The sequence below is a fragment of the Octopus sinensis genome, linkage group LG3, assembly GCF_006345805.1.
Source record: "Octopus sinensis linkage group LG3, ASM634580v1, whole genome shotgun sequence".
NCBI classification, from domain to species: Eukaryota; Metazoa; Mollusca; class Cephalopoda; order Octopoda; family Octopodidae; genus Octopus; species Octopus sinensis.
In genome coordinates, this window is record NC_042999.1 from 149,111,378 (window position 1) to 149,135,109 (window position 23,732).

At 38.4% G+C, this 23,732-nt stretch overlaps 1 protein-coding gene across 1 annotated transcript in view; it reads left to right on the top strand.

The window, feature by feature from the left end:
• The window catches only part of LOC115209826, an 84,307-nt gene that overhangs the window by 25,074 nt on the left and 35,501 nt on the right, over positions 1-23,732 (top strand). The window lies entirely within an intron of this gene.

Here is a 23,732-nt window from a genome sequence, read left to right on the forward strand (position 1 = left end):
AATTACAACCTGTGGAAGATTAACCTCCTATTTATTCTACAATGTTCGCCAAGTAATTATTAAAGAATAATAAAATAAAAGAGTAATCAATCGAAAACTCGCAAGGAGACTGATTATTCATTCTTTACTTCTTTCTCACAGTTAAAGATAATAATAACGATTTCTTTACATTGCCAAGAAAAAAAGAAAGAAAGAAGCCAAGGAAGAGAGAAAAAAGAAAGATAAACTTTAGAGTAAATGAGGAACGTTTGATGGTTCAAATAAACAATGAAGTTCGATTTATGAGCAAAATTTGGATGGGAAGTGAGCAAGTTTCTGGATTAAAAACGTAGAACAGAAAAATTCGTTGACTTTTTGCCATACAGAGCAGAATTATGTTCTCATAAGATTTATCATAACATGTCTCCTCTAGTACTTTATTATTAGAGCTATTACGGGTAGCAGGGCACCATATTAAACACATTAGTGTGATGAATTTAATCAGGCGCAGGAGTGGCTGTGAGGTAAGCAGCCAGGCGCAGGAGTGGCTGTGTGGTAAGTAGCTTGCTTACCAACCACATGGTTCCGGGTTCAGTCCCACTACGTGGCACTTTGGGCAAGTGTCTTCTACTATAGCTTCGGGCCGACCAAAGCCTTGTGAGTGAATTTGGTAGACGGAAACTGAAAGAAGACCGTCGTATATATGTATATGTATATATATATGAGTGTGCGTGTTTGTGTGACTGTATTTGTCCCTCCAACATCGCTTGACAACCGATGGTGGTGTGTTTACGTCCCCGTAACTCAGAATAAGTATTAGGCTTACAAAGAATAAGTTCTGGGGTCGATTTGTTCGACTAAAGGCGGTGCTCCAGCATGGCCGCAGTCAAATGACTGAAACAAGTAAAAGAGTAAAAGAGTAAGGAACCATTAACTTTACGTTAGTGACGTTACCGTTTCGTAGGATCAGAATAATCAAAGATAAAGTTATCGATATGACAACTTCAGTTTTCTTCAAGAATTAGCAAGAAAAGGAAGAGTAGGTTCAATCAAATTGATTAATCGCTAGTACGATCACACTTTTCCAGAAAATAGCAGACAGCCGACTGCTAGGAAATTTGGAGGAGTGAATAGTCGATTACATCGACCCAGTACTCGACTGGTGCTTGATTTATCAACCCCGAAAGGATGAGAGGTAAAGTCGACCTCGGCGGAATTTGAACTCAGAACGTAGCGGCGAGCGAAATACATATTTCTTTACTACCCACATGGGGCTAAACACAGAAAGGACAAACAAGGACAAACAAACGGATTAAGTCGATTATATCGACCTCCAGTGCGTAACTGGTACTTATTTAATCGACCCCGAAAGGACGAAAGGCAAAGTCGACCTCGACGGAATTTGAACTCAGAACGTAGCGGCGAGCGAAATACATATTTCTTTACTACCCACATGGGGCTAAACACAGAAAGGACAAACAAGGACAAACAAACGGATTAAGTCGATTATATCGACCCCCAGTGCGTAACTGGTACTTATTTAATCGACCCCGAAAGGACGAAAGGCAAAGTCGACCTCGACGGAATTTGAACTCAGAACGTAGCGGCAGACGAAATACCGCTAAGCATTTCGCCCGGCGTGCAAACGTTTCTTATTTCTTGAATGCCCACAAAGGGCTACAGAGGGGACAAACAACGACAGACAAAGGGATTAAGTCGATTAGATCGACCTCAGTGCGTAACTGGTACTTAATTTATCGTGCTAACGTTTCTGCCAGCTCGCCGCCTTTGTAAGTATATTTTCACCACCATGGATATAATCAGGAAATATGGCATACATAGAATAATTATAAGTGAGTTTTTATTAAATTTCTTGTTGCCTATGATGAAATGAATATCAACTTTCAACTGAAAAATATTTACCTTAAAGTATAGTTAAATAAAACATGTATATTTGCAATAAATGTATGTTAGTGTTCTAAATTTTTTCGACATAATCGCACTCTACTCTATCGAGGACTTATCTCCGAAAGTTTTGATCTCTCATGACCACTGTCATTTCCCCTTCCTCCTCAAGCAGAAAATATAACATGAAATTTTGAAGAAAAAAAAAATGAGGAAACAAAGCCGGCTCGTGTGAATTTTCCGAAATTCCTCTCCACACCATCGGAAAAAAATTTCTCCAACAAATTCCGATATAATCGGAATCTTCACAATCTGGAGCATATTTGTAGAAAATTTCATTAAAAAAATCCATTTTGCTGAAAGTTACGAAGAAACAAAGTCGTGGAGTGGAGTACACCTGTGAGCACCGGGCAAGCTATGGGCGCTTGCTCGGGGTCCACAAGAGTCTAGGGACTTCATGCAAATGTATGTTGCAATTGTGTTTGTAGGGTCCTCAGGACATTATTTTGTTCGGGAGCTTATAGTGTTGTTGAGGCGGTCCTAATTACTGTTTAGGACCTTTTTTAATTTCTTCCAACCACTTGCAGTATTTCAAATTTTCACCTCATTATTTATTTTTTTAAACGCATTCTGATAACGAAGATCGCATTCATTTTTTTTTCTAGAAATTAATAAGCAAGTTGCATCAGTAAAAAGTTTGAAAAGAACCTGGTGAAAATTTGAAATATTTTAAGTGGTTGGAAGAAATTCCACAAGATCTACTGTTAAGTGATCGATCGACCTGCAAGGAATAACAGCCAAATACTCCTCCAGTCACACTACCGTTTATAAAAGACACATTAGATATGTAATCCCGCGGTATACTGTGGCAGAAACCAGGGCTGGATTAAGACCCTAAGCACTTAAAAGATTTTGGTGTCCCCATAAAAGATTATGTAATTCGAAATATAAACCATAACAAACCATAAAATTAATTTTTATTTTTCGAAACGAAACAAAAGAGTAAGAGGGAAAATAATGTTTATTTTTGTATACTTCCAATTTGTTTATGTTTGAAAAGTTCCCTCCTACTTTTTTGAATTGCAAAGTCTTTTATCAGATCTTCAAAATTAATCTTTGGTAACACATCTGCATCTATACTTAGTAGAGATAAAGGCATCGCGAATATTATTTTAGCAAGTGTAAAGTGATTTCTTTTGTGTCGTAAACCATTTACCATTTCTGTGGTGTCCCTCCCCTTCTCTTGATGCCCAAAGCACGTGCTTATTTTGCTTAATGGTTAATCCAGCGCTGGCAGAAACTGGCGGGAAGGTCGTGGTTGAATCGAAAGTGTTTTATCAGAGGTCTACTCGACAGAGCAGATCTTAAGCTAAATAACAAGGTCGTTGACGCCGCTGCTGATGGTAAAGACGACGAGACAACAATAACTAGAGCAACATCAGCTGTTTGTGATATCAGCCTCCCCATTGCTAAAAATATCAAATATTTCACTTAAGTTGTTTGACCCAGAATTAATTCGACTTAGATTAAAATTTTCCAGTCTAGTAACTTTACCTTTAACTGCGTCTGCTTAAGTCTACATAACGTGTTTGAGTGTATATGCACGCGTGCGCGTGTATGTCTGTGCGCGCGTGTATATATATATTCTTTTATTCTTTTATTTGTTTCAGTCATTGACAGCAGCCATGCTGGAGCACCGCCTTTAGTCAAGCAAACTGACCCCAGGACTTATTCTTTGTAAGCCTAGTACTTATTCTATCGGTCTCTATTATCAGTATCGGTTATCAAGCGACGTTGGGTGGGGGACAAACACAGACAGACAAACACACACACACACACACACACACACAAACACACACGACATCTCCAGCGTCATCAGATAAATATTCACAGATGGTTCCAATCTTCAGTAAATTATGATTGGAGAAGACCTCACTGAACCCTAGTCTGATCGACATGCTGTAAGCTAATGGGCGAACAAAAACAAAATGTAAAATGGAGGAAAATTTGAAATGGTGCATTTTGGAAAAAAAAGACTGCGCTCAAACAACCATATTCTCTTCCTGCATGAGAACTACTGATTGCACCCAGTGATATCAGGTACTTAGGAGTGGTTGTTGAGAGGAATCTCAACTGGAATGTCCACATCAACAATAAAGTCGATATGGCTCGCAGGACGAGTTCCTGGATCCTCAGAACTGCCCGGGCCAGAAAACAAGGTGTCATATTTCCCCCTTTTCCCTCCTTTTTACGGCAACCCCTAGAATACTACTGCCCCTTGTGTTCCTCCATCACCAAACAAAACTTAACGAGAGTTGAGTCACCTCAGAGGGAATCACTAAAAATATAAAAGGCATGGCGGATCTTGACTGTCGAGACCGCCTGAAAACTTTGAAACTTTATTCTCTCTAACGCCGCATCGAGCGCTACATCATTTGTACAATGTGTGGAATATATCACCAGCAGTGTCTAAACGACCTTAACATCATTATCCATAATTCATTCAAGGCTGGGGCTGATCTTGAGAAAGTCTCATCTCTCTTCTGTCTTGGGACTCCATCAGACGTGCTGCAGCATTCTTTTGCTAATATTGAGAAAGTGAAGTAATGTTGTAGGGGGAACGTACAAATTGCGTAAAGACAAAGATATTTACGCACGACAAAATTGAAATACACTGAAGTTAATTTTCAGAGAGACAGAGAGACAGAAAGATAAAGAAAGAAAGAAAGAAAGAGAGAGAGCGAGAGCGTAAGAAACAGATATAGATTTAAAGAGAGGAAGTATTGCAGAAGATGAAAATGAGAAAAAGAAGAAGAGATACATAAACAGAGAGAGAAAAGGGAAAGAATCGCTTGAAAACTGTAGACGTCAAAGGGAGTAATCGGTTGAAAACTACAGTTTTTAGAGAAAAACACACGTGAAACACTTTTTTCCCAGTCGGTTTCTCGCATTACGCGGGAGCTCTGGGCAAATGTCTTATAGTGCATGACCATCCTTGGCACATAAGTAATGTGTATGTAAAGTTTGGTAAAAATTGGTTGAAAATTGTAGAAATGCATACGTACTACACAGACAGACACAGACACACACACAGACACACAGTCACACAGAAACATACACATACACACACACATCCTTTGTTTTATATATATATAGATTAAGTTCATATTTCTGAGCATAATCTCTTCAGAGGGGAAAAATATACACTTAGATGTTTTGTATACTCTTTTACTCTTTTATTTGTTTCACTCATTTGACTGCGGCCATGCTGGAGCACCGCCTTTAGTCGAACATTTCGACTCCAGGACTTATTTTTGTAAGCCTAGTACTTATTCTATCGGTCTCTTTTGCCGAACCGCTAAGTGACGGGGAGATAAACACACCAGCATCGGTTGTCAGGCGATGTTGGGGGACACACAGACACAAACATATACACACACACAAATATATATATACATATACATATATACGACGGGTTTCTTTCAGTTTTCGTCTACCAAATCCACTCACAAGGCTTTGGTCGGCCCGAAACTATAGTAGAAGACACTTGCCCAAGGTGCCACGCAGTGGGACTGAACCCGGAACCATGTGGTTGGTTAGCAAGCTACTTACTACACAACCACTCCTGCGCCTATGTTTGTAAATTCATCACAAATGGATCTACAAACAAACATACAAAACATCTAATTGTATATTTCCCCCCTCTGAAGTGATTACGCTCAGAAATATGAAGTCAATATTTAATTAATTTCATTGTGTATAATTGAAACAGCTGTAAGGACTGATGCTCGATTTGTTGCTGATAATAAACTTTTATTAACTTCAAAATCTCCATTTTCTTCTTCTTCCCTTACATGAATATAAATTACTCACCTATTATTTTTGGGAGATTAATTCCTCCTTAAATGTTAGGTAATTAACCAATATTTCCTCGGATGACACCATCCCTTCATGAGAGTAACATAACCTCTAACTGAATTCTCTCTCTCTCTTTTAATATATATATATATATATATATATATAACTTTTATCTTTTATCTCTGTCCTATCATGCACGAAGAGATTTATTTGCCTTTACCCATTTACACATACATATGTTCATGCACTCGGTATCTACTTAGAGATTTTTATATCTAAATGTGCACCTCTCTCTCTCTCTCTCGACACACACACACACATTCATTATTATGCATGTATTTCTATTTTTATCTGCCAAACATACATACATACCTACTCATGTAATACACACATATGTATACATACTAAGTATCGGCGATTCTCCTCATTGTATATTGTCAGGTTAAATCAGTGTTTTTACTCCCACACAGTACTTATACTTTTACAAATTTTTGTTTCATACTAACGTGTTTATATTTAAACCTACCTGTAATGATACCGAAAAGATTATAATAGCATTTTCTTGCAAATAACATATTAATACCATTTCATCATCATCGGCACATTCAAACTATTATAATCATTACATAATACAGGTAAACAATAATACTAACATGTCATTAAAATTAATCACCTTATTTTAAGTACAGTTTTGAGTCAATAAATATAGTAATATCACTTTGAACATCTTACTGGGCGGGCCAAGAGTCACGCACAAAGTAGGTTCAATACACCCCGGAATTGTCAAAGACATACTTCGATTTTTCTAAAATTGAATGACATAAGATAATGATGAGTACACACGTACTTGTACATGATGAATAAAGTTAATAATAATACTAACATAACGAGCCAAATAGCTAGTTCTAAAATTTCTAAACGAGATATAAATGGTAACACTTCTAGACGGTAACATTTTTTGCCATTATAACATGTCTGTTCTATAAAGAACTATGTTACTACATTTTAACTACAAGAAACGTCTTTTCCTGCTGGTTAACAATACACAACCTGTATCCAATATATTGTGAGTAAGGGAACGAATCACTTCTCTAACATAATCCTTTCTACTATAGGCACAAGGGCTGAAATTGTTGGGGAGAGAACTAGTCAATTACATCGACTCTGTGTTTTACTGATATTTAATTTATCGACCTCGAAAGGATGAAAGGCAAAGTCGACCTCAGCGAAATTTGAACTCAGAACATAGCGGTGGATGAAAAGCCGCTAAGCATTTTGCTTATTTCTTTACTGCCCACTAGGGGCTACACACAGAGGAGACAAACAAGGACAGACAAACGGATTAAGTCGATTATATCGACCCCAGTGCGTAACTGGTACTTATTTAATCGACCCCGAAAGGATGAAAGGCAAAGTCGACCTCGGGGGAATTTGAACTCAGAACGTAGCGGTAGACGAAATACCGCTAAGCATTTTGCCCGGCGTGCTAACATCTCTTTCCTTTAGACGAAGTCTATTCATAACATAAGCGGTTTACCGGTGCAAGAAATGAACAAACAAATTATTTGTTGATGTGTGCTAATATCTGCCTACCAGATAGATAATTTATGAGGTGCACACAGAACAGTGAGAATGCAAACAAGATCTGTGATCGTGTTAAATTCATCGGTCCAACGTGGATGATTTGACTGAGGAGTCACACAATAAGGTCGAAACACTACGGTGTCTCAAAGTCCCCTTATACAGTGAATCGTGTATGTTATGAACTCAGATCGTCTAAAGGGAGGAAATGTTTTCTGATGATGAAAAACAGCAGCGATCTGCTATTCACGTTCGAAGCCACTCGAACGTATTGAGAATGAATGCGTTATTGTTTGGATTGCCGCTGTTCTGCGTACATTTAATGAATGATTGATTGGAACTTATTATTGATATAGATATTAATTTCCAATAGTGATGCATTCCCTCAAATTTTGGAGCAGGAGAAATGACAATTATATCAACCTCTGTACTTGACTGGTACTTTATTTTATCAATCCTTATAGAATAAGGTTTACCATTGTGGGATTCAAATGTCAGAAACGTAAAGAGGTGTAACTAAATGCTGCATGATACTTCAATCAACATTCAACCAGTTCTACTAATTAATCGTCTTTTTATCTGCTACGCATCATATTCTACTTATTAACTTCTAGGTTATCCACCATTCTAACGATCCTACCAGTCCACAACCATTATATTAAGCAGTTTATTAATTCTGTCACTCTGCAGTGAATATTGTAAATATGCACACTTGAGAACAAAGGAATAATTATCGCCATCATTACTGCTTCCATTTCCTTCAGTTATTGGTTTTGTCGGGAGTGTTGCTGGCATGCCGTGTCATCAGATGTTATTGTGCTTTGTCGATGCTGCTGTGGTTGGTGTTTGAGTTATAATCAATGAAAATGTTTCATGAGCTGCGTGAAGAAGTAAATGAACGACATCCACGAACATTTAACAGAAGAAGATAAACAGCGCTGGCCTTTTACAGTTAACAACAGCAATAATTACATATTGGGTGAGAGATACTGCTCTGAGTTTACATGGCTTGCTCAACATATCTGAAAACAATTGCGCTATCTTCGTGATGACGGAAGTTTCTGGTTATCTATCTGCGCCTTCTGTCTTAGCTGCCTTCTTGGCTTGTCTGGTTGGGCCTTCTGTTAGCAAGAGTGTAGGCGCATATTGCTCAGCAACTCTTTCAACACTCTGCGATTAATTAAAAGTGGCCTTTTATAGGGCACAAAAAGGTTCTAAAGACTGAATAACGCGATGGCTTGATGTTGAGGATTGCTTAATAGACTTGTAGCGTAGACACGGGTGAAATTCCCCTCTCCCATTTATTATATATACGTGCATTCGAACGTAACAGGGAACAGCTAGCCTTTGGGCGCTATTTGGATCCCGTTGTATCCACTACTCTGATTGGTTGGTATTGGCGCAATTTGTCTCTTACTCGATTGTGCCAACTGCCGTGTATAACCAGTTGGAAGCCCTAAATAAGATCACGTGGGACAACATATTTACTTTTAGCCTACAGTTCCTTATAAAAACTCAACTTTTCCTCCTTCCACTGACCACAAGACACAGCCAGTTCCAGCGACAGCCAGACAACACCACAACAACAGCCACGTTACGACCCACCAATTTCGTCCAACAGCATTACGGCAACCCCAGTCTTCGTCGCCACATCACGTCCTTAACGTCGTCAACATCATCTCTCTACGTACACAGCTCAGCAAGTAATTCACCCAGGTTCTAACACTTCACTGTTCGTGAATTACTTCACCACGGATCAACAGCGAATATACAATCTGCATGAACTCCTGTACCAAGTGACCCAGGCAGCAGCATCACAGCCACGACTTCATGTACGACATATACCTGTAACCGGCTCAGCGTCATGGACGCGACTTCTTCATACAGTATTTTAACTACCGTGTGCTATTGACTACGAACTGGTATCATCTTTTGTCTTTGAACTTACTTCTCACTATAGACTCTTTCACTGCCTCTTTTCTTCATTGCCATCCTTATATGAACTTAACACACGCGTATACATCCATGCTTACACACACATACATTTTGTTCTCATGACGGCCTGTCTATTATTCTGTATACATGACGCACACACAGACACACATTTTAACATATCAATAAATCTTCTCTTAATCATTCTACGTGGATGTGTCTCCTTTTTCCAATTTCTCTCTATTGTATGATGTGGTACAAAAGAGCCATTCTCGTCACTTCATATTACGCGGTCCTTACAAATTGATGACCCGACTTGGAACACGCATGTCACGGTCCATTATAGACTGATCACGTAAAACTATTGTGGATCGGTCGTGATGTCGGATCGGTTACCTAGTGTTTAGGTTTCAAATCACCGCTACAGTTTCTTTTGATCGAGTATAAATGACATGTATATTTTAGAAGAGGGAACATGTTTCCAAGGACATTAACAAAATAAAAGATGTCAGTTTATGTAACCGTGCGCGTGCACGCGTGTGTGCAGATCGAAACTACGTATTGGTCTGATTCAAATGCACAAAATATAGTAACTACACAATATGTTGTACGACGTTAATTCACCGTAAATCCTCGTTTATAGTCCGCCCTTGAGTATAATACATAGGGGATTTTAAGGAGTTTGTACCTCTGAAAAACCTAAACCTTGTGTATAATACGCACCCCTTCTCTAACTTGAGTAAAGGAGGTCTATATAACGTCCTTGGTTTGTAAAAATTTATACGGTTACGTACCTTATTATTATTGTATATATAACATAATGCTACGTGTAGCTTTTTTTGTGCATTTTGTTTGTAGAAAATAAAGAAATAACAGTAATAACGTTTAATAAATGTTGCTTACTGCAAGTTATGGATGATTCTTTTATGACTTCATTGCTTTCAGGCTTAGCTTAAGGTATTTTCACGCCCGACATCACAAAATACGTCTGAATAAACATTGCCGAACAGCAAATTGAGACTCGGACATTGCTTAGAAAATAATTTTCATTTTTAACCTCGTATATAGAACGCACTAGGGATTTTGACCTTTAAATTTTGGGGGGAAAATGCGGATCATACTCGAGGATTTACGGTACTTACTGACAGGCGACATTTCATTCCTCTGATACACCAAGTGTCACATCTGGGTGTCTCTTCATTTGTCATTTTCAGCTCAGCCATAAGCAAATAAATTCTATAAATATTTCCCCTAAAATATTTCCATCTCAAACGAGCTTGCCAGCCTTTCTCGACTTCGAGAGAAATTACAAGAACATCGTGGGTTCAGAAAATGATATCTTTTATCTGAATTGCGAGCGAGTGATTAAAACCATATCCATGTCTCATTTTAGCCCGAGCCTTCCAGCCATCAATAGCTATACGTTTTGTAAAAATCTGGCTTTTTAATCTCGTATGCCTTTTAACATATATATATTTTCAACTTCCTAAAATTTTTTATCCATTTTTTTTATCAATGTATAAGGAGTATAATTCTAAAAATATAGAATTGGTTTATTTATGTGCTTATTGATAAGTCTACGTGGGTTATGTAAATATTTTTTACCGATGATTAAATCTGGATATCCGTAAATGTATACGCACGTTATCGCACGCGCGCGTACACACACACACACACATACCCATGTACATGTACATACCCACGTACACACATACCAAACACACGTATAGACATACATGCGCACATTCATACGCACACACAAAAACACCTCGTGTATGTATGACGCAGATATATGCATATTTTTACACACACACGTACGCACGCGCGCGCGCACACACATGCACACACGCACACACACACACACACACGACAAGAGAACATGTACGGTTTTGATTACACTATAAAGATGAATGAAATTCAACGGGAATACAAATTCAGTCAGCGGGAGATTAACGCATGAGAAACGAAATAGATGTCTGACCGTATTTCATTAAGATATTTTAAGATATTTTTCTCCGTCTCGTACGCATTTAAAAGACGGGATCAGTTCTATTTACTGGTTGAATCGCTTCATCTTGTTTTGCTGGAATATTCTACGAATCAGCGATAACGGGCAGAATAATCAGGGTGTCAGCTACGATCAAGAAAAGACTTCGTTACCTCCAACGCAGTCATTTGATAATTTCTTTGAGATTAGTGGCTTTTATTTTTACATTTAATGTTTTATTATATTATTATATTCATCGTATTTTTTGAATAAGAGGAACATACTGACGTCACTGAATCGTTCGCTTTATGTTTTACATCTTGTGGCATCGCTCCAAAACTAGATAACGAGGGTGCTATCAAATCTGACATCAATGCAATCCTCTCGATATTTGCAAACCTCTCATGCAGAAATTTCATTAAGATTTTATTTTCCTTCCTACGCCCGTCTCACTTTCCACTTATCATTTACCTTATTATTATTATTATTATATTTTTCTGGTTGTTTTATTGCTTTATTGCAACCATTTCCACACCTGTACAGGTACTTATAATATGTAACATTTCGTTCCCTCCTTTATTATATATTCTTCAAAAGAGATCTTTCAAAAATAGAAATAAATGGATTAATAAAATGAATTCTTGAGTGGTTTAGTAACATTCTATTAAGCATTTATCAAAACCCTCACCATTATATTGGTATGAAGTGTGAAAATTTTAAGGAAACGGAAATAAGATGTTGTGATAGTCATATCAAGAACATTAACAGCTGAGGTAACTAAAGCAGTATTGTAGTGTGGGTTTTGGCCACCCTTTCTTATAAAATTAACATAACTTCGACTACTAGAAACATGCACTAAAGGGATCACCCTGTGCGGTCCGTACACTCCGCACAGCTTATGCCAGCCACTGGAGTGAAGGTACTGATTACTCAAGCAGTTGCCGGGAGTGTCATCTGCTCGAAGATGCCACATCCTGTGTGTGGAATATATTTTTTTTCTAGAATATAAATTGGACATGAGCGATCGTTGTATTCTTTCTTGTCTTGAGGTTCACAGCCAAACGGCTGGGTGGATTCGCGTGAAAAATGGCACACATGTGGAGACGGGTGCATAGATTGGAATGCGGTTTGTATTTTTTCCCTAGCCCCCATACTTAAATCGATTAAAACTTTTTCTAATGGAATTCCCGTTTGTTCCGCCACACAGCCAGTATATACCATATCACTAGCAACAAGGGGAGTACAGGATGACAATCAGCCAAAACTTTCGCTATGCTGTCCCTCATCTTTCACCGCTTTGTGGGGTTAATAATCTTAATTTTTAGTTACAGTTTCTCATTCAAATTACATAATAGGCAGAATTGTCAGATTAAGGCAGTAGGGTGTTTTGAGGGAGATTTGGCTGCTATTTCTACTAGGTCTAGCTACCATGTAGAGGTCTGAATTTAAGTTTCATTCGCATATTTGCATTTCGAAAATTTAACATAATCTCTTCCATAAATCAACTAGCGTAAAAATGTTATACAATGAGCACGCACACATGGACGCACGCACGCACACGCACGCCCCCCCCCCACACACATATACACACACACACACACGTCCATTTCATATATCGTCTTTCAATTTCTACTCTCTGCAAATAAAATTTTTATGGATACAACTGCTTACAAAAATAGGGATTAATGTATAATTTCTTTCTATGTTCATAATTAAATCAATGTTTTAATGATTAGACAGAGGTCCAATACAATAGCTCTGAGAAACAGACTACGTACACATTCATTCTTCACAACTCCTGAAACTGTTTTCTGACAAGGAGGGGGAGGGGAGAGTCAGGAATTTTTCATACAGCTTAAGGCTCCAATAGAAACAGGGGACCTGAAATAATAAGGTTGAGAAACGCTGTTATAGATTATGCCAACCGAAAACGATCACAGCCACATCATCCAAACGGACCGGGTGAAACCGGGCTTAGCTGCTAGTTCTAAATATAAAAGGAAGTTAAGATGAAAATAATAAATGCTTTATTCCATGCCTTTATAAATGTTCATAGAAGCACGGAATAAAAACATTTTATGAAATCTCAGACTTATCTTTGATTTCTTTATTCTTAGTAACCAGATTCGCCACTCACCGAAATAAACATTTCATTCCTAACTACGTTAAGGGTACGCATGTCTGTGGAGTGCTCAGTCACTTGCACATTAATATCATGAGCAGGCTGTTCCACTGGCGCGGGAACAAAATTTGTTTACAGGATACAAACCCAGGTCCAAAACTTTTTTTACAAACAAGGTCTTAATGGTTTATCTATTTATTTTTGTTCTTTGAGAAGGAACCTAATCTACGTTTTATACAGATCACTTTTTGCGCACTGCTTTTTAAACACGAGAAAAGTATGCAGGGGTGCAAATTTTAATTTTGCAGCCCACAAAAGTTTTGGGAGGTGTGCTTGCACCCCCGGCACCTCCTATATTCGAACTTGTGGACTGTCCCGTTGATCGGGTCAACAGGAACCCTCGTCGTCGTAACCAACAGAGTACCAGTATGTATATAAATGTGTGTGTGTGTGTTTATATATATATCTTTTATTAAACTTTTAATACTTTTGATATATATTTAAAATAATATAAATTAATTAATTTTATGTATTGGCTTATGTTTTTCATTGTTTGATTTGCCTAATAGTGGTTTTATCTCTAATTTAATATAATATAATATAATATAATATATTTATACTATAAAATTGGATTTAATCCTAAATCTGATTTTTCCCTGTAAGTTTGGATTTATTCCCTAATATTTTATTATATATATATATATATATATATATATATTGGGTCATCCAATAAATAATGCGGTTTTTTCAATTGCATGAATTAAAAGTTGGAGGGGGCAGGATAAACTACCTGCATCAACTTACTATAAATGCAGTCAGTAACTTTATTTCGTCCTTATTCTTAGTTCAAGACATGGGGATCGGACAATAGGCATAGGCCAGTGTCAACGGTGGTTCCAGAAATTCCGAGCCAGAAACTACATCCTTGTAGACGATCCTCATCTTGGAAGATCTGTAGCGCTCAACAAGGACGTCTTGCAAAGCCTGGTGGAACAAAATCCCATTGTAACTGTTGAGGAAATAGCAGAGAAATTTGGATTTGGTCATTCAACCATTCATCAACACCTGCGTGCCATCGGAAAGGTCACCAAATTGGATCAATGGGTTCGTCACAAACTTTCCGAGTTTAATTGCATGCAGAGAGAATTATGTGAGGCATGTTAGTATGTATATATATGTATGTACGCATGCCCACCAATTTCTTTTTTCATACATTAAATTCGGATATAAGCATAATCTACACCATCAGAATGTTTGAGGGAGTGCATACTCATTCAATTCATTCCCATCCATGGAGACTACTCTATTTTCAATAGCAATTCATCTACTCGCAAAATTTCGTTGAGCTGGGGTTATAGAAGAAGGAGACACCTGGCCAAGGTCCTGTACTAATATCTTCTATACTCCAAATCTTCTTCCATTATTTCTTTATTGCCCACAAGAGGCTAAACGTAGAGGGGACAAACAAGGACAGACAAAAGGATTAGGTCGATTACATCGACTCCAGTGCGCAACTGGTACTTAATTTATCGACCCTGAAAGGGTGAAAGGCAAAGTCAACCTCGGCGGAATTTGAACTCAGAACATAACGGCAGATGAAATACCGCTAAGCATTTCGCCCAGTGTGCTAACATTTCTGCCAGCTTGCCACCTTTTAAGGAAGTCTTCTTTCTTATTAACCCTTTCGTTACTGTATTTATTTTGAGAGGCTCTGTGTTTCTTTCAATTATTTTAAATATAACACAGAATTTAGTAAAATAACTCAGTTATCATTCAGCTAGTGTTAGGTATATAAATTATGACTAAGGTTTGGTGGAAGATTTTAATGCAAAACTTATGAAAACAAGACATTTGTACTACAGAGCCAGAGCCGGTTTTGGCCGGGTTGGTAACGAAAGGCAATATTGTATCTCTTGGTGGAAGATTTGGCTACCATTTTTTTGCAAATTTAGTGATGCTTTGGTATTAAATCAGAATGAGTGTTAGATTTTGCTTGCAAAAATCTATATCTTTGCAAATTCTATTAATTCCTACCATATCTTCATAACTGCACTTAATACCTCAAGAGGGAAAAAAACATTTTTCTTTTCAGTCAGTAGTAAATAAAGAAGAGCCACCAATAGAAGAGCTAGTCTGTTAATTGCTTCAAACAGTTTTGACATTTTCGTTTATTAGAATATCATGTCAGGAAACAAAGCAGATTTAATTTTCTCTTTTAATTCTCTGTATACTGTTTAGTGTATACACAGATTAATCTGTTCTAATCACCTAATTCGTATAATGATCAGGTTTTTCAGGGTATTTTTCTTCCTCTCTTTAATCTGTTGGTCGATACTCTAGATTTAGTTAAAGACTTCATCAATTCGTTTGACCCAAGGTTTAATCTTACTAATATAGGAGAAGTATTTTAAAATACTTCTTTTAGGTACATAATTGTTTTGCACACACAAATACACAAACACAATACACAAACACAATCACACACTTCCAACAAACACGAACACAAACAGTCTCTTTCTTTCACTCATGCATGCACACATGCTTATATATATTATATATATTATATATATATATATATATGTATGTATGTATGTATGTATGTATGTATATATACATACATATATATATCTTAAAAGCACCCAGTCCACACTGTAAAGTGGTTGGTGTTTGGAAGGGCATCCAGCTGTAAAAATCCTGCCAAAACAGTTACAGAAGTCTGGTGCAGGCTTCTGCTTGGCCGGCTCTTGTTAAACCATCCCACCCATGCCAGCATGGAAGGTGGTTGTTAAACAATGATGATGATGATGATAATGATGATGATGATGATGATGATGAAAGATATATATATATATGACACCTCTGTCTGGCATTCGCCATGATAGATCGCTAGCCACTAAACCTTTTTTTCATTTTCTCTCCTTGTTTATTTCTGTGTTCCTTTCTATCGAAGAGCATAGGGTCAAAACGTGAAAGACTTTCTCACTTCCCGAGCGTTAAACTAATATATCTGTTTGTTGTTTACACACCCGTCTTTGTCTTTTGTTTTTTGTAAATTCTCACTATACATATATATATATTTATATTTATATATATATATATATATATATATATATATATATATATATATATATATTATTATATATATATATATAATATTATATATATATATATACATACATATATATATTATATACATATATATGTGTATATATATATATATATATATATATATATATATATATGTGTGTATATATATATATATATGTATATATATGTATATATGTATATATATTTATATGTATATATATATGTATATATGTTTATATATGTACAGATGTGCACATAATAGTAATCATTAGAAGTAAAAATACATAATAGCATAATGGAATATAATAACCGCTCTCTCAGCTAAATCAGTCAGTTGTTATACTGGACTCTCCCTGGGCAACATGTTTATCAAAACTGCTACTTAACACTGTGTGTGTGTGTGTATGTGTATGTGTGTGTGTCTGTGTGTATGTGTATGTGTGTGTGTCTGTTTCTGTATCTATATCTAAGAAATGAATATGGAGTGATGAAAGCGTATTTGCCATCAATATGACAAGTACAGCTGAATCTATTGTGAAAATAAAGAGGAAATTCCAGGCATAGAAGCTAAGCCAAGAATCAAGCGGCCTTTTGCACAATGATGACGGTCTTAGTAAGCAAGAAAGAAGACAGGTCCCAGGTACCTTCCATGAAATGGCCTTTTCAATTTTCAGAAAAGTAGTAGGTATAAACTCCGTACACTGTACCGAAAGTGAGCCATGGACACAATAAAGATGTAACCGAATCACAAGCAGACTATCAAGGAACATAAGTCTTGTATGTGATTGATGCACTGGAGCAGTATGTTCAATGAACACTCAAGAAATAGACTCCTTTGAATGCCTGGATGGTTCACTTGAAATAATTGATAGATTTTGTTACCTAGGAGATGTAGTTATTAAGGAAAGTAGTTACTTCAAAATTGTATCAACAAGAGTAAGAACAGCTATGGGTATTGGTGCCATATAAAAACACTGGTGCTGGTGCCTCATAAAAAGGACTGGTGATGGTGCCACGTAAAAAGTACCCAGTACACTCTGTAAAGTGGTTGGCATTAAAAAGCGCATCCAACTGTAGAAACTAGGCCAAAACAGACTATGGAACATGGTGTGGCTCCTGGCCTTACCAGCTGCTGTCAAACCATCCAATGCCTGTGACTTAGTAGTTCATCAAAAGATACCAATAGAATAAGTACCAGGCTCATAAAAAAGAAAAAAAAAAGTACTGGCATTGATTCATTTGACTAGAAAAGAGAATTGTTCAGGGTGGTGCTCCAGCATGGCCACATGACTGAAATAAGAAAAAGATAGAAGGTAAAATATTTTTGTCACAAGTTCCCAATCTCTGATGTTCAAAACCTAAAAATATATTACAGTGACCATTTTTCCTAACAAGAAGGAAGGAAAAAAACCTCAAAAACACAGAGGTGCATAAACAAAGCATCTCCGGTCAAGCTGTTTCAACCAAAGCACTGAGAGTTACTGAGTGCATGTTGTACCTCTAAGCAATTCTTTTGATATGTACATAAGTAATTCTGTCATTATTTCTTGCTAATCTCTAGTTAAAACTGTGTCAGATTACACAAGCTGCTTTTCTTGCTACCTTGAGGGTGAATCCATTGCAATTAGGAAAAGAAGAAAATGATTGAATTATTATTGAAGTTTGATCAACAACACAATATTTAGGTATACATAATTAATTAATTAGCTGAAAAACAAAAACAAAAAAAAACAAACAAACAAGCAGAGAAGAAGCATCAGGTGAGCTGAAACAGAATAGGAATGTTTTCTATGCACAACATTAATTTTGTATGATAGGTAATTATTGAAAACTTGTAATGTAGTTTACATAGGTGTTTTTTTTCTTTTGGAATAAGTATTTTAATGTAAAAGTAAATTTATTTGTACACACACATATAGATATCATTGTCGTCTTGGTCGTTGCCGTCATGGTTGTTGTCCTCGTTGTCGTTGTCATTGTCATCCTCCTCCTCCTCCTCCTCCTCCTCCTCCTCCTCCTCCTCCTCATCATCATCATCATCATCATCATCATCATCATCATCATCATCATCATCATCATCACCACCACCATCATCATCATCATCACCACCACCACCACCACCATCATCATCATCATCATCATCATCATCCTTTAATGTCTGTCTTTCATGCTGGTATTGGTTGGCCAGTTCAACAGGAGCTGACAAGCTGGAGGGCTACAACAGACTGTATTGTCTACTTTCACATAGTTCCTACTGCTGGATGCCATTCCTAATGCCAACCACTTTACATAATGTACTGGGTGTGGAGGCATATGGCCTAGTGGTTAGAGCAGCGGACTTGTGGTCGAGGGATCGCAGGTTTGAATCTCAGACCGGGCGATGTGTGTGTTTATGAGCGAAACACCTAGGCTTCACGCGGCTCTGGCATAAGATAATGGCAAACTTCTGCTGACTCTTTCACCGCAACTTTCTTTCACTCTTTCCTCCTGCATCTTGCGGCTCACCTGCGACAGACTGGTGTCCTGTCCAGGTGGGGAACCTATACGCCAAGGAAACGGGGAAACCAGCCCTTATGAGCCAGGCGTGGCTTGAGAAGGAACAAACAATAGTGTACTGGGTGCTTTATACATGGCACTGGCATGGGTGCTTTATATGTGGCACCAGCACACATGAGTCTGCAAGAAAAAGACCTCTCAGCTGACAAAGAGACATGCCTATATGTATGGATGGCCATGATTTTACTTAGCTTGACATGTCTTCTCAAGTACAGTAAATTGCCAGAAGCCTTGGCCCCTTGTCATCTCCTCAGCAAGGCCCAAAATCTGAAGATCTTTTCTCATCCACAATTAGAGATTGACACTTCTTTATGCAGCTGTCCTCATCTATATGCATCACATGACTACACCAGTATAGTCTTTTCTCTTGCACAATACATATGGTGCCTCTTATACCCAATTGTTCTCTTAAATCATTTACACTGTCGTACTTGCACACAAATGTTAACCACCCAGTGGACATACTGGCTTCATTTCTTTCAAGGCTTTGCATATCCTCAGTAGTCATGGCCCATGTCTCACTGCTATGTAGCTGCCTTTCACTCTGAGTGAGCTACACTTCCAGAACTATCTCCTCCAGTGCTAACTTGGTCCCCTAGGTAATGGAAACTATCTACTATTTCTAAGGATCCCACTGGGCATTTGAGGAAGTCTATTTTTCTACATTTCTAGTGTTTATTGTACCTACATATCTGTTACATACAAACTCTAATTTCTCTGTTAATCTTTGTGTAATAACGCTGCACCTCATATGTCTATGTGTCCATAGCTTGCACTGGGTACACCATATGGAGTTTCTATCAACACCTTTTCTATATATTCTCTAGATATTGATCCCCGAAGGGATCAGTGGCTAGTCTGTTTTCCTACTTGCTAGGACTTAGGCCATTGCTAAATGTCTCTCTGTTTCTCTCTCCTACCTCTCTCTGTATATATATATCTATCATCATCTTCATCATATATGTATGTGTATATATATATATATATATATATATATATATAATATATATATATATATATATATATATATATATATATATATATTGTCAGTGAATCGTAAATCCAAGAAAGAACATACTATAAGTTATAGAGCAGTAGAGTATATAGATAAAGGTAGATATGGCCAGTCTATGGAGTTACCCTGGACTTCATGTTCATAAAGCATTTAGCTTTACAATGTTTCTTCAGACACTAAACCTGTTGGCCTATGGCCCCTTTAGCAAGTGGCCTTTCTAGAAAATGGAGAAGAAAAAAACTTTGTTACTCTGCCAACAACAAGGGATTGTCTCCCTTTGACAGCTATTTGTAATGGACCCTGTTGGTGTGTGGATCCCTGGACGCCAGTGGGAATTTCCTGAAATGCAAGTAGGGCCTGAAGACCTCTGTCTGGGAGTTAAGGATGTTCCCCAGGTCAAGGAAGTCTTTTAATATCTTCATTTATTCAGCTATGCACAGTTTACAATGCTTGGTCCCATTTATGTAGAGGCCTGGATTTTTTTGAATCTTCCATGATATTACGTGGGGAGTTCTGTCATCTTTCAGCTGCCATACATGGCTAGCTAAGAATGTAGTGTATCTCCTTTCTGGGATCCTGAAAGAGGATCTGTGGTTGGAGAGGCTCTGCTTGAACATATTACCGGAACATTTGATGTATCCCCATGTGCAAGTGTTGGCGATGCTGTTCCTACTGATGTTGATGCTGCTGCTACCGCTGTTGTTGGTGCTGGTGTTGGTGTTGATATAAAGAGGGGAATTACATGGTTAAAAGTTTGTCGAAGAGGTAGAGAGAAAGAGAGAACTATAAAGTGCTTAGCAGAGGGAAGTTTCAAAATCATATAATATACTATTGTGAATGGAAATGAAATAAATAAACAAAATAAAAATAAAAATGCAAATTATTCCTTTTTTTCTTAAATAGCTTCTCTTAATCTTTTTCATTCTATGGAATATCCATGGGTCCCACTAGTACTATTAATTGGAGTTTAAAAGTTTGTGTAAGGAAGGACGACTGGCTGGTTGAGTACAAAAATATGAACAGATCAACCAAAATAATAAGAATGATGATAACGATGATGATAGTGAGTGATGACATAGATATGAATGATGATAGGTCAAAGGAGATTGGGATGGAATGTCCTGTAGAGCTTCTGTAAAAGGTTTGCCTTTTAGGAATAGGAAAGATCATCAGAAGGGTTTTGAGCACTTAATCATCATCATCATCATCATCATCGTTTAACGTCCGCTTTCCATGCTAGCATGGGTTGGACGGTTCAACTGGGGTCTGGCAAGCCTGAAGGCTGCACCAGGCCAGTCAGATCTGGCAGTGTTTCTACAGCTGGATGCCCTTCCTAACGCCAACCACTCCGAGAGTGTAGTGGGTGATTTTATGTGCCACCGACACAGGTGCCAGACGAGGCTGGCAGACGGCCATGCTCGGATGGTGTTTTTTATGTGCCACCGACACAGGTGCCAGACGAGGCTGGCAGACGGCCACGCTCGGATGGTGTTTTCTTATGTGCCACCGACACAGGTGCCAGATGAGGCTGGCGAACGGCCACGATCGGATGGTGTTTGTTACGTGCCCACAGCACGGAGGTCGATGCGGTACTGGCTACGGCCACGTTCGGATGGTTTTCTTGTGTGCCACCGGCACTGGTACCACAAAGATACAAATTCCATTGATGTTCATCTATTTTGATTTGGTTTGATTTGATTTTCATTTGATTTGATATATATATATATATATATATATATAATATATATATATATACATACGCACACACACATACACACACACATACACACACACATACATATATATATATATATATATATTATATACACACACACACATCATCATCATCATCATCAACATCATTCTTTAACATCCGTTTTCCATGCTACCATGAGTTGGACAGTTTGACTGAGATCTGGAGAGTCAGTGGTTGCATCAGGCTCCAATCTGATCTGGCAATGTTTCTACAGCTTGATGCCCTTCCTAACACCAACCACTCCAAGGGTGTAGTGGGTGCTTTTTATGAAATGGCTAGAAGAAAGAGGCTGAATAAAAGCGATACAATAATAATAATCATAATGGTGACTTCAATGAACTAAGATGCACAAGTGCATGTGCGTATGTGAAAATGGTGCGTTTGAGTGTGTATGTGTGAATGGGGGCGAGTGCATGAGTATTTTGCCTGTGTGTGTGTGTATAAGTAACTCAGTGCGTATGTGGAGTGATATGCCTTTTATGTACTGGTGTGTATGTGTGTGTGCATTTGGATGTGTGTACATATGTGTGGGGTTATCATGTGCGTGTGCAAAAACATGAGCCTGTGTGTGTGTATGTGTACAAGCAACCTAGAGTATAGGTTGTCTGAAGTGATGTGCGTTTTGTGTATGTGTGTGTGCGTGCATATGGACATGTGTGTGAGTTTAACATGCATGTGGATGTACAAACACTGGTGATTAGCAGTTGATGTGTGCTTGTTCAGGTGGTGTGCGTGCGTGTGTATGTGTCTGTGACCATATAGTGTGCATGTGTATGTTTGTGTTTATGCGTGTTGTGTTTGTGTGTGTATATTGCCTGTGTTCAGGCATTTTGTATTTTTTGGAGTGAATGCTGTGTGTTGTGGGGGACTGCATAAGTGTGAGATGGGATGGGGGTGGCAAGAGATACGGGTTAGGAGGTGGTATAGGAGTGAGATGGTGTGAGTAGGGGTGGGGTTTGTCAGATATTGGGTGCGAGTGGGAATGCATGTGAGTGTGTGAGGGTGTGGGAGTGTGCATGGTGGTGTGTGCACTGAGTTGAACAGTGCGTAAGGTTGCTCGTATAGTGGTGTGGTGATGCTATTGAAGAGTGTGCATGGGTGAGTGGATAATGGTGTGTATGGAGTGGAAAGGTGTTTCTGAGTGTGTGTATGTGTGTGTGTGATGTGAGTAATGAGTTGAATAGTGTGTATGAGTGTTTGTATAGTAGTGTCATCTGGTGAGGGTACTAAGGTAGGTGGTGTGCTGGTGTGTGAGTGAGGGGGGGCGGTTGAAAGAGAAAGGTGTGTGGGAACTTGTGTGGGGTTGGTGTTAGATGAAAAGAGGTGGTGAGTTGGGAACATAAAGGGCAAAGGAATGAAGGGAGAAGATTAGTTCCTGTTCATAGTGAAGGAGGGAGTTTGGGTGGCCTCTATGCAGAGATAATCCGAATACAGACAGATGTTGTTGCAAATGACCAGTGGAGCGAAAGTGGTGTGAGACCAGGGTGTCACTGCCGAGTCTGGTGTCTTGGAGGTGCTCAGCAAACCAGTCAACCAAGCAGCATCCCATCTGACCAATGTACAAGGAAGGACAAAGAGAAAGAGCAGGAGATGCAGTAGATAACATTACTGGAGGTGCAGGTAAACGTGTTGGTGATGTGATAGGGGAGGTGGTGGGTGCCAGTGAGGATAGTACTGTTGGAGAGGTAGGGGTAGGTGCAACAGCATGGGTGAGAGAAGGGGAAGGAGCCAGGCTGGGAGGCAGGAGTAGGGAAGAAACTGTGAACCAGGAGGTCATGCAAGTTATGGGCTCATTTAAAGGAGGGAAGGAGTATGTGTAAGGTGGCAGGGTCGAATTGGAGTCGAAGGAAGGCTCAGAGAATGGTGCACTGAAGGAGTTGAGTGGAGGAGTGATGAGGAGAAAAGGGAAACAGGTAAGGGTAGAGCATGTGCAAGGAGAGAGAGTAGAGGCATG